Source organism: Hirundo rustica, chromosome 1, assembly GCF_015227805.2.
Source record: "Hirundo rustica isolate bHirRus1 chromosome 1, bHirRus1.pri.v3, whole genome shotgun sequence".
In the NCBI taxonomy this organism is placed as follows: Eukaryota; Metazoa; Chordata; class Aves; order Passeriformes; family Hirundinidae; genus Hirundo; species Hirundo rustica.
Window position 1 is genome coordinate 2,303,854 of NC_053450.1, and position 15,125 is coordinate 2,318,978.

The 15,125-nt window shown below is 40.4% G+C and overlaps 1 protein-coding gene across 1 annotated transcript in view; it reads left to right on the forward strand.

Annotated features, from left to right (window-relative positions):
* TSNARE1 (t-SNARE domain containing 1) overlaps nt 1-14,607 on the forward strand; it is a 275,941-nt gene extending 261,334 nt beyond the window's left edge. Inside the window, exon 9 of the mRNA XM_040070046.2 lies at nt 13,710-14,607. The gene's annotated coding sequence lies outside the window, so the exon portion shown is untranslated. The remainder of the gene's footprint in view (nt 1-13,709) is intronic.
* Nucleotides 14,608-15,125: the final 518 nt, after the last annotated feature.

A 15,125-nucleotide genomic window follows, 5' to 3' on the forward strand; every position in this document is an offset into this window, starting at 1 on the left:
GGAACCACAGAATGGATCAGGGTGAAAGGGACCAAAGCGGGGTCATCTGGTCACACCTCCCTGCTCCAGGAGGGCCAGCACTTGGCACAGGATTGTGTCCAGAGGGTTCTGGAATATCTCCAGGGAGGGAGACTCCACACCCTCTCTGGGTAATCTTCTCAGTCAGGCCCAGGGAAGAAATTCCTCATGTCCAGGTGGAACTTCCTGGGATCAGTTCCTGCCCGTTCCTCCTGCGCCATTGCTGGGCCCCCCAAGCAGAGCCTGGTCCCTGCTCTGAGCCCTCCCTGCAGACACTGACAGACAGGGATCAGGTCCCCTCTCAGTCATCTCTTGAGGCTGAGCAGCCCCAGCTCCCTCAGCCTTTCCTTGTAAGAGAGATGCTCCAGTCCCTTCATCATCTTCATAACCCTTCCTTGGACCCTCTCCAGGAGCTCCATGTCCCTGCTGTCCTGAGGAGCCCAGCACTGGACAGAGCTCTCCAGATGTCCCTCACCAGGGCTGGGCAGAGGGGCAGGGTCACCTCCCTCCCTCTGTTGGCCATGCTCTTTCTGATGCATCCCAGGATCCCATTGGTCTTCTTGGCCTCATGATGAGGAGCTATCTGAAAGCTAAATGTTTCAACAAATTAGTTATTTTCAAATAGGGCTCCCATTTCTGACTCTTTTCTTGGATTCTTCTTTTCCTGTTTCCTCAGTAAAATGCTCTGCACTGGCTTTCCCCTCTGAGGTTTTCTAGTAATTTTCAGATTCAGCCCAAATTCATTGAGACTGTAATATACAGGGACACAGGTACAGCAGAAGAAACACTATAAAAGCTTCAATCCTACTCCTAAACTCATGAAAGTATTTGTTGGGCCAGCAGACTCTGAAATCAGCAGTGATATTTCCGCTGCAAGGACAATGCCTCACACGGTAAATCTGCTGTGGTTTGTGATTGGCGAGTCTGAGTCCAAGGGGCTGGAATGACAGAATCTCCTTCTAGGAAAGAAACAAGACCTCGAGCTGTTTTAAGCAGAAGTGAAAGAGCTCAAAAGGAATTCATCCTTTGAACTTCGTCTTTTTTTCTTAATTCTGTTTCCTTACATTTGCTTTCATTCTGCCCTCTGCTCCAACCCCAGTATCTTGCACCCATCTGTTAAAATATAAAAAGGGCTCCCTTTGCTAGTGCCTATTAAAGTACCATATGGCTGAGGTATAGCCTGAGGTGCTGAGCATCACAGAGTGCAGCTCTGCAGAATAAAGATCCCTGCACTTGAGGTTTAATTAGGTAAGTGCTTTTTAAGTAGCATCGCAGTTTTCCCTTAAAATATTTACTATTCCTCACCAAAGAACAAAGATGAACCTGGTCTAAAATCACAGCCTGACGTGTTTCATTGAGTGTTCCTGTCCTTCTCAAAGCGATTCACTTCTCCTTCATCCTCAGAGTTGGGGATAACAGGCAAAGTGGTCTCCCAAACGTGTGTGATCCCTCCTACTGTGGAGGAACCTGTCCAACTTCACCACTGCTGCCGCAGACAAGGCTGTGCTCCGGGCTCCACCTGCTGCGCAGGAGGAGGGAGTTCCTCATTTCCAGATGCAGCTGCGCTGCAGCTTTATTGAGGGGCAAATGTAGAGAGGAATCGTGTGCTTTGGGGTGTCACTTCGAGTGATGGGCTGGGGTGTGGTGCTGTAGGAATCTGCCACCTTCAAAGAAGGAATTCCAAGCTAGGAATTCAGTGCAGTGAAGGCAGAAGGTATCTAAAGAAACACTTGGCAAAGTGTACTTGGAGTTTATTCTGATTCTTCCAGCTGCTGCCAGCTGCAGGTGAAGAAGAATAAATATTAGGCGTTTGATTTTTTTAGTTTGATTGTTTGCTTGGTTTTTCAGTGTTGCTGTCATTCTTGTTAAGAGGAAAGTTCAGTATCTGAGGGGAAAGGATCTCCACTTGCTTGGTGCATGTGAGGAAGTGTAGGCTTCTCTTCAGTCCTGTTAAATATGATGTGCAGTAAAAGCCTTCTAAAAAAGAACATGGGCAGTCCTAAAATTCACTGCTAAATGCCATTGTCTTGGAGGTCTTGGCTATGCTGGACAGAGAAGGCTGTGCATCAACTACCAAAATTATTCTGCTTTTCAAACAGCTACAGAGACATAAAGAAAACTCAAAAATCACTATCCATTCCATGGATTCACAGTAACTCCCTGGAAATTCCTGTTTTGTATTTTGTCTGTACTAGTTTTTTACTTTTATATTAAGCATGTCAAACACCTCAGTCACTGTAGTATCCAAGATCTGTTAAAAATACTTGAACAGATATTCCTTTTTTTTCTTCCTTTGCCTCTTGTTTAATAGACTTGAGCTGTAAAAAGGCTTTTTTGATACCCAAAAGCTTTCTCTGTGTCTTCCGGAGCCCTTAAATACTTCATCTCCCCTCTTTTCTCTCTCAATCCCTTATAGCACTGCATGCTAAGGAGTAAGTAAAATCTTAATAATTTCTACTCACAGAAATGGAACCAGAAGCAAGATGCAGAATATATAATGTATAACTGACTCTTCAATGACTACTAATGATTACTTTTCCTCCCCAGCAAACTACTGTTTCTTCATTAAAAAAAAAAAAAAAAAAAAAAAAAAAAGAGAGAGAGAGAGAGAGAGAGAGAGAGAGAGAGAAAGACACTCCTGGAACTCTGCAGAACTCTGCATAATCCCGTTAGTGCTGCTCTTCCCATCAGTGATGATAAACAGGGAGGAGTTAAATGGATGCAGCACCCTGACTAATCCACCAAATCCCTGATTTGGGGAATGTTAGGACACCCAACCTGGCCAGCACAAAATAATATTTCACCCCTTCCCTGTCTCCAGCAGCACCCATGAACAGGCACTCATGGAAGAGTAATAACAAATTATGTACATAAAACATTCCCTCAGGCACTGTCCAAGCTTCTGATTATTTCCTGCTCAGGGAGTTCTGACATTGTTTCTTGCTTAGTAACTCAGAGATCTTTCTTTGAAATATTTTTTCTACTCTTCCTTTCAACCTGTGGGTTTTATTTTATTCATTTTTTGGTGAGGATGGTGGGAGAACATGGAGGGTAGGATTGCTTCTCTGTGCCTGAAGTGCATTATGGGGAAAACACGATGGGAGTTGTATCCATGCAGTAACTAAAGAATTTATAAGGCTTTCATTAGATGGGTCCCAGTAGGATTTAACATGGGAATTGATACTTACGTTTATTTCCAATAATGCTGCCCAAGAAAATGAAGATAATTTGGATTCCATATGAAAATGAGAACACTTTGTACATTAGAAAAAAGAAAAAAGGAAAGAAGGAAGGAAGGAAGGAAGGAAGGAAGGAAGGAAGGAAGGAAGGAAGGAAGGAAGGAAGGAAGGAAGGAAGGAAGGAAGGAAGGAAGGAAGGAAGGAAGGAAGGAAGGAAGGAAGGAAGGAAGGAAGGAAGGAAGGAAGGAAGGAAGGAAGGAAGGAAGGAAGGAAGGAAGGAAGGACTTCTAAATTTCAGGGCACATGATAAATAAAGGCTTCTTTCTGATACTAGTGGTTGCAACACTCATCTGTCTGGTCACTGAAAATTTATTTATAGAAAAAATATACAAAGACAAACATAAAAACCCATGAACGGAATGAGGTGGTACAGAAATATTTGTTTCAGAATTAAGATATCAAAAAAAAAAAAAAGGAAGAAATATGACATTAATTTAGACAACTAAACTAAAACTTGTCACTTGATGTTCCCTTTCAGGCTAATGCATGGTTTTTTTTTTTTTTTTTTTTTTTTTTCCCCCTACTGAATAGATTTGTCAGACTGTCCGCTCTAAAGAGGAAAGAGGGTGATTTGTGTTGATTTGGAGCATTTGAATTTGAATCTCATCTGTAATATTCCATATTGATTCATCTGGAGCAGTAGAAAAGGAAATAAACATCCACTAGATAGGATATTTCACCCACCTACACTGGAAGAATGGTGGAAGAGATCAAAAGGAAAGTCAGCTCAGCTATTTTTGCCCTTATTTATGAACAGCCCACTAAGGTCTAAATGAGGAGGTGTCCAAAAGATTTATCAAGGTTATCTAGAAATATCAGAGTGAAATCCCTGACATATGTGCATTTTCCTGCCATAAGCAGGGATCAACTGCATTAGTCTCCCTGGTGTCTACTAAAATATCTCTTTTCTGATGGGATTAGGGTTTGCATTAATCCAGTACTGACTGCTAGAGTGCAATCAAAGCAAACGTGAAGCTTCCTTCCACCCTGTGCCTCAGCCCTGGCACCATTTATGGGAATAACACCAGCATATGTATGTAAAACCAGCATCACCCAGAGTTAACAACTAGGGCCCAGATGGATGAAAAAAAAAAAAAGCATTATATTTACATCTATAGAATTTATTACTTCTTTTTAAATTATCTCTCTATGCAGCTATTTATTTCCAGTGCTGTTCTTAATGAAAACCTTATCAATTGCAGTTTTATTTCCAGTGTTAAGAGTTTTATCCATTCCATCTCTGCCCTCATTGACTAAAACCAGTTTTGTTTCCTTTGTAGTTAAATAGTCTTTAAAAAATATATCAGAGGAAGGTCCTTCCTGAGTTTAAATATGCATTGCTGGTGCTCTGAGAACACCCATCAGTGTGTGAGAGCAACTCTTGCTATGCAAATGTTTTTTTCTTCCCTGATAGGGAACCTTTTCAGCTCTCATTTTCTCTAGTTCTACACAAACCACATTATTCTTCCACCAGCTCCTTTTCAGCAGAACTGGAGCATACAGTTCCTGCTCCCTTAGCTGGAGTAGTTTAATGACAACCATTTTGTGTGTCTTCTGTGGGCTTTTTTAAGGCTTATTTCCAGTAACACGTGAATGAGAATTTAAGGGTTTCTGTCACCTTTTACAGCTGTGATTTGCTCGCTCTGTAGTTAAAAGCAGCTGCAAGGTGAAAGGCTGGTATTTCCCCTTGGCAGGTTCTCTGGGATGGTGGAATAGTCTGGATGGGCACTGAGAGATTTGCATCCTTGGCACCCTTGGCTGTATACTCCAGTGCTTAAGCGTCCATCTCCTTGGATCTGTCCTGCAACCAGACACCTTTTAACATAAGTCAGCATTTTTCATCTTGATGCTTAATCCAAGATGAAAGTCAAATGCCAGTAACTCTGCTCGTTCCCAAAAAAAACCCACAAGATTTGCCATGCTGGTGCAAATGGATGGCTTGCCAGGTCTGTATCTAATCTCTCTTAGTGTCTTAGCTGGCCACTGTTTTATGTTCCTCATTTTTACATTATCCTGAGTGCTTCCCAGAATAATTCCACATATTCATGAAGCTGCTTTTCTCTCTCCTTCCTCCCTCCACACTACAGGAGTTGCCAAGTGTGAGTCAGGGAGCTCTGTCCTGCTAGGGAAAGGCAGTGGCTACTCAGACCGGAAGAGATGTGGCCTCTTTCACAAAACCATCTTGCAGCTGAGCAAAGTTATCACAACTTAAGCTGCAAAGTGAACCCATGGATGAAGAACAACCGATGGTATTTTCCAGGTCGTTCAGTCACTTAGGTTTAGATCACACATTGCTGGAAATTTTAACCTTTTTGTCAAGGCAACAAAATAAAGTCATAGCCTTCCTCTGTAGCTCGAGCCTCACTCTTCTGAGTTTCAGTCCTCAGAAACAGATGATTCCAGATAAGTTTCTTTATTTTGTTACTGGGATGTTGTGAAGGAAATCCCAAACAACAAGGATGGGAGGTTTTTGAGAAGTAGAATCATAGAATCATTAAGGTTCCGAAAGACCTCTGAGGTCATTGAGTTCAACTGTCCTCCTACCACCACCGCCAAGTTCACCACTGAACCAATCCCTCAGGAGCACATCCACACATTTTTTCTAACACTTCTGGGGATGGTGACTCTACCACTTCCATGGGCAGCCTGTTCCATTGCTTTACAACTCTTTCCATGACAGAAAGTCTCTTAATATCAGCTCTAAATCTTCCCTGGCACAACTTGAGACCATTTCCTCTTCTCCTGTCATCTGTTACCTGGGAGAAGAGACTGACACCCCCTCACTGTAACTTTCTTTCAGGTAGTTGTAGAAAGCAGTAAGGTCACCCCTCAGCCTCCTTTTTCTCCAGGCTAAACAAGGTGACAATGCTTCTACAAGAAAAGTAGAATTAAGAGAAAATGAGTACACATTTCTTTGGGGGAAGCATCTTCTGTGACTTGTGGCCATGAGAAGAAGCAAGGCCTTATTATTGAGTTGGATTCTTTCTCTTTGATTCTTTCTCTTTCCTGACTTGCTAGAGTACAGGCATGAAGTTTGTGCTTCACATAGCTCTGAGAAAGTCAGAACTTTCTGGGAGAACTTGCTAGAACCCAAATTTTAAACCTCACACAACCTCAAAAAAATGCATTTGAGGCTTACATCGACTGCATTAAAAAAAAAAAAAAAAAAAAAAAAAAAAAAAAAAAAAAAAAAAAAGTTGCTGCTGGAGGTTGACAAGGGACTTTTTCTTGGATTAAACATTGTCATGTTAAAGAACTATGCAATGACTTTTCAATCATACCAAGCTCTGCCACGCACAGCGGGCTATGAGAGAAAAAATGAGGTCAGCTCACTCATAAATAGATTTTCCCCTTGTTTTAATGTGATAAGACAATGCTGCTGAGATTCGCTCTTCACTTGCCATTTAATCAGAGCTGAGTTTGCAATGTCATTACCCGATGTTTCACATATTCAACATCAGGTAATTTAAAAATCTTTATGCAAATGGCCCTGCAAGTTCTATAACAGCATTTGTTTTTAACAGGTTGGGCAAAATTACTCTAATTCATTACATGTCACCTCCCAGGCACTGGGCATTCCACCTTTGTGAAATGAATTTTCTCATGATCCCCGAAGTTCAGCTAGCAATTTTTGCTTCTGAAATGTGATATCACCTATTATATCTCTTCACATTATTGTGTCATCTTCTGCAGCTTTGCCTCCCAGGTGTGAATTCTGAACTGCTGCAGACCTTTTTTACAAGTTTATATGAGTACCAGTAGCACATTTCTTAAAAGGTTTGGCATGCACCGTGCACTGCTAAGACTAACCTTTAGGGGTCAGACAGAAATGCACAGGGGTAAATTCCTACTGGGCACATGACTAACTTCAGACACCAAGATGGAAAAGATTTGGGGTTTCTTTTAGTGTAGTGAATCCCAAGGAACTGACTTGGATGGACAACACCTTTATTGGACCCCTAAACAATTCCTGGACTGTGGGCTTGGGATTTGTTGCTGGGGCTTTGTTTTGTTCCCAGGATCATCTAATTCCTTGATTTATTTTTGCTTTAGGGTTAACCCGTCCTCTCCACGAAACATATCTCTGTTCTTGTGGTGGTCCCTGAAAAATAACCATGCACTTGCATTAATATCTTTATCTAAAGCTGCTATTTTAACAATGTTCTGCAGCTGCCAAATTTGAAGAACTTCATATCAAAAATACTCTAGACTTCCAGGGGACCTGGATTTCTACTGGGGCATCTTTCTAAACCAAAAAAGAAATTATTTCTGTGAAGTTGAATCAAAGGTGGCTGCTGGGAACCATTGATGCCATTAAGAGAATGCACAGGGGAAATAAAAGTGTAAGTGAATATTAAGCAATATTGCACGGGGTATATCATCACCCTGCCATCTCATTTTTTTTTCTGACAGAAGACTCTAGGGTTATTAGGTCTGTCCTATTTTAAGAAGCTGCTGTTAGAACTCCAGTATAAGCAGAAATTACCAAAGAGGCTGAATAAGAGCAGCAGCTTTCCTGCTGTGGGCAGTCGTGTACTAAAGAAATCCTGTAATGAAAACTGGACATCATTTTCTTCCCTAGAAAATTAGTAGGAAGGATTCTTTAAAGTGATGAACTTTAACTGATGAAACAACAGTCTTTACTGAAGGCAAAATCTCATCATCATATACTATACTTGAAAAAAAGGCCCAGCTAAAGGCCTGGAAGGTTTACAGTGTCAGTAAATTATTTTGCAATTCTCAGACTATTCTGCTATCTGATTAACTTCAGCTTCAAAGAGGCAGGAAACACCACAGGTTTTCTTAGTGACCTTTTTCTTTCTTTCCTTGTCTTATTGTCTTTTTTTTCCTATCCTGAAAATACATCATTAAATTTTATGTATATAAGAAAGCCGTTATATCAGGCCCTTGTCGAAACCCTCATCAAAGTGATCAGGAAGGGTTTTCAGAGGCCATTCCCTGCTACCACAGATGGAAGAGATTAATTTCAAGTGAGTTAATCCATGAATTGCACCCCAACTGCAGAAAAAGGTTATCTGACTTAGGATAAATTTGACATTGATGTCCAAAGCTGTTGATCTGTTGGATCTTGAACAATGAAGCAACGTATTTTTACCATATTGTCAGGAAATGAAAATCAGAATATTAGCAGCTACAAGGGGCTAGAGTCAGAAAAATGTAAACAACCAGAGATTTCCTGCTTTCCCTTTTATACTCCCTTAGGGGTTTCAGAAATAGAAAATTTAGATCCTCGTGTTACAAGATGCTGTCTCCACTATCAGCCTTACAGATTAATTTGGGTGCTACATTCACATCATGAATGAGATGATGTTGCAGGATTTCAGCTCTGTGGTATTTGAAGCTACTTTGCAGTGTTCATCTGAAACTATAAAGTATGCGACAGTTTCAGAGGAAAGCAGATAAATAAAGTATGTTGTGACATGGATTTAATTAGTGTGAATTTGCATATGGGAAGGTTTCAGTTTGAAAATATCAAAAGACAGTAGTGCCTTGGAAACAGGTTCACCAGAACATTGAAAAATAAAATCAAAATAAGAGAAAACAAAACTGAATTAAACAAACAAACAACCAACAACAACAACAAAAGCAAAATAAAATCAATGGCTCAACATTTCCTTTCTCTGGGCTTCAACTCAAGATACCTGTGCTGAGGGTCTGCACTGGCACAGGCTCCTTCCATGCCTGAATTTGTCATGTTGGGAAGGAGCCTTTAAATAACTCTGAAGAGTGGTTTTCATGTCCATGTTTTCATGGTCATTCCATGGTCATTTCATGGTCAGTGCTCACCACCAAAGTCCATCTGTTCATTCTGTGACTTTGCAGAGCAGCTGCAACAACTCTCCTATGGGCCTGATGCAAGGCTGGATGAAGTCAGTGAGAGTTTTTGCGCTACTTTAATGAGCTTTGGATCATCTCTCCCCTTTCTCTGGTGCAGAATTCCACTTGGCAATTTTGTGGGGCACCTTCAATCATCTCAGTTGGCTTCTAATGATTGTCACTGCTTCACACTTTTAAAGAAGCATTCAAGCACTCAAAAGCTCTGCATATATAATGGTCACCTACTACTAATAGTGGACTGTGATCTATCTGGATGAGCCTCCTCCAACGGAGAAGTTCATTGAGATTCGTATCTATGAGAAAGTCTTAAAATCCATACAAATCTGCAGATGTCAGAGGTTGTATTATCACAGTTTATTTACACAGTGTGATAGACGTCCTCATATTTGTCCAGACAGAGATCTCACTTGATTTGAAACAACAGCAGGTGGGGACAAATTAATTTATTACTCTGGATAATTTATCTTCCCATGAGATCACCCCTTTAATTCACAGCCAGAACAGCCTAGACTAAATAAACAAGCAGAGTCTATACTGTAAACCTCAAAGAGGGGAAAGCTTCTCCAAAGCTGAGGAGGGCTGGAGGATGGATCCCTACCTCAGGTTCCTCTTGGATCTTGGAGCTACCACATGGCTGGAGCAGCCCTTTACAGTCTGTTTTTACAGTTCTCAGTAAAGGGATCTGTCAGCTTGCATACAAGCATCATTTTAGCACACTGACAGCACCAGGGTCCTTCTCTTATTTGCCCTCTCTCTTTATGCATGAAAAAAAAAAAAAAGAAAAAAAAAAAATCCAAGATAGATATATCTCTTTCCTTTTGATGATTATGAAAATAATAGAAATTACTCACAGAAATACCAACATACAAAGCCTCAAGTCAGACACGTTTAAACTGGTAAAGTTCTCCAGACATTAAAAATACCTAGGATATATTCCAGCACAATTTTAATTTCTTTCTTTCTAGAGATTGTTATTTAGTTCTCTGTTTGTATAGCAATGAAGACAAGACTGTATAGTCTGTGAGTAGAACTGCTAAGCTCAGCATAATTATTACCACCCAAAAGGTAAAAAAAACATCTTTAATCAAAACCTAAGAGTATGACAGAACTCAAACTCTCTCTCAGTACCTCTAATTGATTTTTATCCTCAAGCAATCCTGAAACATATATGAAATCTGTTGAGTTTTTGGCCCAGAATATCTCTTAGCCAGTTTGTGTCTGGAGAATCTCTCTTGTTGCACTCCAAGCTGGTAGATTACCTATTTCTCATTCAAATGTCTTTTGTAACGTTAAATATTTTCCCTGCCTGCAAATCAAAATTCAGAATCCCCAGCAGCTGCAGAGCCTGCTAAGAACAGTGGCCTGTGCTGGTTTGGTTTCATGTCCAGCCCATGGTGCTCTTCAACCCTGTGCTTGGGGAATTCTATCCAAGCTCCAGAGGATCTGACTGTGTTCTTTTTCTCCTGAACACAGGCATGTGTGTGCCTACACAGGAACTCTCTGACATATGAGGAGAGGCTGAGGGAGCTGGGACTGCAGCCTGGGCAAGGGAAGGCTCTGGAGGATCTTTCCCATCTGTAAATACTTGAGGCAGGGGATAAAGAAGGTAGAAGCAGTCTCTTCTCAGTGGTTTCTACTGACAGGTCAAAAGTCAGTGATCACAACCTGAAAAATATTAATTTTTTTGAGCATATGAAAACACTTTGTTTTCAGTATAAGATTGACCAAATGGGATAAAAGGTTGATGAGTGTTGTGGAGCTTCCAGCTTTGGAGCTATTCAAAATCCAACTGGACACAGCCCTGATTGTCCTGCTCCATCTCCAGAATCATCATTCTGTGATTCTGTAACTTGACCAGATGGTGAATGTTGTTGACTGTCAACTGCAGAAATATGATAGTATTCCATAATGCCGTAAAAAGGTTTGGGTTGGAAGAGAACTTCTAGGTGCACCTTAGAGCCTTTCCTCTTTAAAAAATATTAAATAGACAGAAAAGTGAGAATAGTTCCCAAGTGGACAGAAAGGTTAAAGGGTTAGTGGTGTCCATCCCCTTTCCAGAGCTTTTTTACTTACGTGACTGGAGCAACTCCTCTTGCAACATTTAAAAGGACTTTTAACGCTGCTGAATTTGTACAGCTAAATTTAGATGTCAACAGTGAACCTTTCTGCATCTGAGAAAGTCATTCTGAAGATCCCTTTGCAGTTAATAAGGGTCAATATCAGCCAGTGAAATTTAGGTCAAATGGAGTTGATTACTTTATTCAAATGATCCCCACCCTAAAAACCCTAAAAATATTTGGCTGTATTGATTAGATCTGTAATTACTGTAATAGGAGCCTGCAGCCAGGGAGTCATTATACTCAGATGGAGGTGCTTACACCTTAAAATAGCTGGGATGAATGTCATCGTCAGAAGTGTACCCTTCCCATTAGAGTGTTTCTATTGCCTCTTTGAGGTGTTTATATGGATACAATGCAGGAACTCTCATCTCTGCTTTGTATCTGCGGCACAGAACAAAATGGACATCTGGTTTCAAAAATATTATCTGAACAATCTTATGATGAGCAGTCTAAAAATTAGCATAAATGAAAATATGTTTGTGTCTGTATTTGGCTGCTTTGTGTCTGAGCATGGTCTATTTTAACACCTTGTTGGTTTGCAGTAAAGCATAATTAAAACAATGTTTCCAAGGCTTTCACCTGTATCAAGAGAATTAGAAAAAATAAGTTGTCAACAGTTATGTCTTCAGTAATAATAATGACAAACCAGTTTTTCATTCCTTTCCTCACCCTGAATAACAGGTTTAACTAGACTTTCTTACACTGCCTGTGTACACAAACATAGTCAGTGAGGAAGCAGAGGTAGAATAAACACAAACACTAGAAAAGCCTGCTGATGTAGTCCATAGTGATGCTTCCTACAAACACACAGGGCCGCTTCATAGGTGTGAGTGCAAAAATACAATCTGTGTGACCTCAGAAGGGCAAAGTGCTGATCTTGGAGGTGCTGTCCTGCTGCTGATGTCTTTCTTAAGAACTTTCTTTTACAGTAATTGGAGAGAAACAGTTTTTCATCAAAAATTGCCCCTTTTTTATTCCATTAACTGTCTACGTGAATAGTGTAGACATTTCATGGTTTAGATCTACATGTTTATGATATCTGATTAGACATCTACAAGTTACAATGTGTTGTCCCTAGTCAGAGGAAGTACCTAAGGTTTTCATTTTTTCATTGCATGGAAAAATGGGAAACAATACAATTTCTCAGCTGTATTCTGCCCTGCAAAGTGCACCAGTGTCACACTCTCTCTTCTATTCTTTGTCCATTTTGCAGAAAAATATGTTTTTAAAACTAAATGCACTTTTCTTCAGGTATGGGAACTGCTGGCACTGAAGAGAACACAAAATTTACTCTTTTCCTTGTCACAGCAGGTTATATGCTGTATTTTCTTGATGAATTTGTTTTTTCTGTATTCTCAGTCATAGAACCACAGAACCATGGAAAGGTTTGGGTTGGAAGGGACCTTAAAGATCATCTCATTCCAACCTCTCTGCCATGGGCAGGGAATCTTTCCCTAGACCAGGTTATTCACAACCCCTTTCAACCTGGTTTTGAACACCTCCAGGGATGAGGTGTCCACAACCTTTTTGGGTAATCTGTCCCAGTCTTCTCATCCCTTCCACTTCCATGATTATCTTAGACTGGAGTCAGGGAAAATTCACTTTCCTGAGCTTAATCTTCTTTGTTGGTGTCTTGGTTTTGAAAGACAGTTGTCTGCCAAGAAAACCTAGAGCCTCCCTTGGAATAGAGAATGTAAACCCTCTTCCCTCCAAATTGTTATAATTTTGCAATTAGGGGCTTTCAGGCAAAGATATGGGAATAGGAGTAACAGTTCTTTACTAGGAATATTAAAAAGAAAGGAAAATACAAATGTAGTAGTACAAAAAAACAAGCAAGGAAGTAAACAGAGAACCTGGAAAAAACCCTGACAGGGTCAGGGATACGACCTGGCACCCTGTTGGTCAGGGTGTTGGAGGCAGTCCAGGTTAGTCCTCCTGGAGTAACAGATGTGGTTCTTTGGAGTAGAGATGATCCTGTAGAAAATCCAGTGGCGACGAGATGGGTCCGATCTTCCTCCAGGAATCCAGTGGAAAAACCGGGTACCTTGTGTCCTTCATTCCCAGTTTTTATCTAGCTGGGAACAGCTGGCTCCTCCCCCACTGTGTGGAGCATCTCCCAATGGGATGATGGAATGTGTCATGGCATTGGTGGGCCCTGATGGCCCATTATCAGAAGATGTCCCCCTGAAGGATGGAGGGGTGGTGACAGAGATAAGAAACACTGCCCCACCTGGTTTTAATGGCTGGGCCATTATCAGAAGGCATCTGCCCCCCTCCCCCCTGAAGTAAGAAGGATAAGACATCTCCCAAAAAACAGCTTTCAACAGAGGAAATAGAATACACATATTTAGGTTACATAATCCAAGACAGCTGGTGACTGTGCCTTTTGGGGGCAGTCACCCTCTGCGCAACTCTGCACTAGAAATTCTCTGGGGATCCTGTGGATACTCACCAGCTGTTCTTGGTTTTACAGAGCCTGTGGTCACCCTGGGAAGTGGAATGGATTCTCAAGGCATTGCACATTCAGGCCCCGCGTCCGTGTCTGCGTTACTGATCACGTCATATTAAACCCGCTATAGCCAACAAGCACTAATTGTATGAAAGAAGAGCTAAGTTTTATACTGTGTGTTGTTATCATTTGTGAATAATTTTGCCTGTTTTTCTCCCTTTCATCACAGGCGTGTTTTACCTTATGTTACAGATTTTAATTATGTCCCCTGTATCTGAGGTATTCTATTTCTTTGCCTCCAAATTTGCTATACAATGTGCTGTAAGATAAGTAGCTTTTAATCCATCTCTATTGTTTGTGTTTTTAACATGCTCCTGATCTCTAATTCTGCTCATTTAAAACTGTGAAAGTCAAGATGTTTGTCTGGTTCTTTTTTTTTTTTTTTTTTTGTTACTGTTTTTGTACGTTTAAAAATTAATTTAGCTCAGATTCCCCTGCTGTGCACTGCTGCTTTAGAATTTGCTCTGCTGGATCTGAGCTAAGCACTTCCACAATTACATATGCCATTTACAACACATGAATTAGATGCTTATTTTATCCCACTGTATGCAGAGAACACCATATTTATTCATGAGAAACATCACTGAAAGAGCAGGACAAATAAACAAAATACACTATTATGACTTTTTGGTGGCCTTTAAAAAAGACCAAGCAAAATATCTCATGAAAAATGCCAGATCTTGCTCTAGACTTCATTTAATAGGCTTCAATGCAACGAACATTTGTGATTTTGTTCCATTTTCATCCACAATGTTTTCTCTTGACATGATTGAAAGTGCCATTTAAATTAATCTTTAACTGTCGTGTATTATAAATGCAGTTTTCCTCCAGAAAATAAAGTATTTAAAAAATGGTTTTAATTAAAAGGCCATAGGAATTATTGAAGAGAATTTAACAAAGTTATATATTTTATACTCTTTTAAAGTAAAATCTTTTTGAAAAAGGGAAAAGTAAAATCTTGGGGGGGGGGGGGGGGGAAGTTACTTCTATACGTTATGGGGTTTTGGGTACCATAAAGTTTTAGAGAAGAGTAACAAATATTGAACTGGATTCTTACCTGCACTGATTTCAGTGACATGCTCCCTTTCCAAAGAGCTGACAGAGTCTTTCATCAGTAAAGGCTGAGCATAGAAAATGCTCAGAGAAATCTTGCAGGTGCTTAAGCTCATTCAGGGTCAAAACTGTGAAACTTCTTAAATCAGCACAGTCAGGTTTGGAGATGAAACACAAGTCAGTTTCTGATGGCTTTTCTTTAGATGTATAAAATCTACCTAACTGGATCGGTATGTTACATTAAGCATTCATTAATTGCTATTAAGAAAAGCTAATGAATACACTGATATTCTCCTTCTTTTTCTCCAGCCAAGCTTCATGCTGGCA